Source organism: Triturus cristatus, chromosome 5_1 (genome assembly GCF_964204655.1).
Source record: "Triturus cristatus chromosome 5_1, aTriCri1.1, whole genome shotgun sequence".
Taxonomy (NCBI): Eukaryota; Metazoa; Chordata; class Amphibia; order Caudata; family Salamandridae; genus Triturus; species Triturus cristatus.
In genome coordinates, this window is record NC_140587.1 from 33,689,159 (window position 1) to 33,691,332 (window position 2,174).

A 2,174-nucleotide genomic window follows, 5' to 3' on the forward strand; every position below is an offset into this window, starting at 1 on the left:
ACACCCACAGTTGCTCTAGAAAGAACAATCTTTTTTGCTGTTATTTGGGTTACCTACGAACCTTGGTCATCAAAGAGGACGCCCAAGTATGGAAACGAGGATACCCTAGATAATTGATGGCCTCCACATTTAAATGTTTTAGACTTAGCAGATTTTGGACCAATAACCATAACATGCGATTTAGCAAAATTGACAGTTAAATCCAGGGCCTTCATAAAGGCCGCAAATGAGTCTAGCAGTAACTGGAGACCCACTCCCGTTCTTGCAAGTAAAGCAGCGTCATCAGCGTATAACAGTGCAGGGATTAAAATTTTCCCTGCACGAGGAATGTCATTACATGAGGAGATTAAGGCATTGTCTAATTCATTTATGTAAAGTGTAAAGAGCAGAGGTGCCAAAATGCACCCCTGTCTAACACCATTTGATATAGGTATATCTTTTGTGCAATTGCCTGTTTGATCATACCGTACTGTAGCCGATAGATCCCTATGAAGATCAGCTAGGAAGTAGACGATGTTTTTGTCTACTCCATGGGATAGGAGCAGGGACCATAGTTTTGACCTATTTACACGGTCAAAGGCCGATGACAGCTCCATAAAGGCCACCAATAGGGTTCCCTTCTTGGCCACCGTGTATTTGCCAATTAATAATTGTAAATTTAGACATTGATCTATGGTGCCCATCCCCTTTCTGAATCCGTACTGGATCTTTGAGAGTGTTCCTGTTTCTTCTAGCCAACCAGTCAGTTGGGCAAGGACAACCCTCCCCAGTACTTTCACAGATGAATCTATTAAGGAAATTGGACGGTAACAGCTCGGATCCCCTCTATCACCTTTTTTAAAAATAGGTATAATGACGGATTTCCACCATGTCGACGGTAGACCCAGTTGACATGCATTTACGAAGACGTTGAATAAAATTTTGGACCAGGTTTTTATGTCTGATTTAAAGAGGTCTGCCGGGACTCCATCAGGTCCCGGCGCCTTGTTACTTGTCATTTGCATAATGGCATGTGTAACCTCTAATTCTGTAAAGGACAGGGTGTAGCTATAGTGTATACTGCATGTCTCGCAAAGCGAACAGCGCGTTGCGCTGCAACGCAATGCGAGACCTAAAAAGCGGGCTCAGTTGATTCAGATCTACTAAATGACACGCTGGCCCTTGGCTGTTGCTAGTTCTAGTAAATATTGAGTGCTTAATTATAGTTTGTTTTCATGTGTTGCGACCTGTTCAATAACCGCTGCATTTTTCTGAATCCACAACATGTCTTTGAAGACAGACAGCAGCTACTCTGACTACGAGACCTCCAGCCAGATGTCCTACTGCCTCTCAGATGAGGAGGACCAAAGCAGCAGCCTCCATACTCTGTCTCCAGGGCACCTGAACCCCACCGCACAGACCCCCGGAGGCGCACAAGGCGAGGCGGCGGAAAAGAAACCACGACGGGGTGTTGCAGGGTGAAGAGCGAGGCGGTGCAGCACAGCATCAAGAAGAACCGGTGCGTCAAGGCCAACGACCGTGAGCGCCACCACATGCACATCCTGCCCAGCTTTGCGGACGACACCAAACTCACCAAGATCGAGGCGCTGCGATTTGCCAATAACTACATCTTGGCGCTGACCGAAATCCTGCAGCTGGCCATCATGACTCAGGAAAAGTCAGGGAAGGAGATGCTGCTGCCCTCCTTCTACCTGGGCGCCGCGGACCCCTCCAGTCCCAGCTCTGATGCTGGCTCCTGGCTCTCGACCTCGTCGCCACAGTCTATGTGCGCCTCCAGCCATGGCAGCCCAGCCACCTCCGAGGACTACTGGTACGGGGCTGGCAGCGAGGCACTCTACAGCTTACCCACAGAGCTGGCGCACAACATCGCCTGCGGCAGCCAGTACCACTAGCTGTGAGCCGGGGTTAGCACAATCCAGACACTGCCCTAAGCGCCTAGTGCATCCAGTGACCTCAGCGCCTGCCACTACAAACGGGACTTTCTGCTCGTGCAAATGAGCACGTGATTCCAAAATGTAAAAGTGAAGAAGTGGGGCGGACTGGTGGGATCTGGGGCACTGGGAAGAATTGTTGACATGTTAGTTGGCCTCCCGGTGATTCTCCCTGTCTCCCAGACTGCCAGTCCAACGCGCTCCACATGCAGACAGGACTGTGTGTGCCTCAGTTTGCGTGCA

At 49.6% G+C, this 2,174-nt stretch overlaps 1 pseudogene; it reads left to right on the plus strand.

Annotated features, from left to right (window-relative positions):
• The first annotated feature begins 1,263 nt into the window (after positions 1-1,263).
• LOC146830017 (neurogenin-1-like) lies at positions 1,264-1,892 on the plus strand (annotated as a pseudogene).
• Positions 1,893-2,174: the final 282 nt, after the last annotated feature.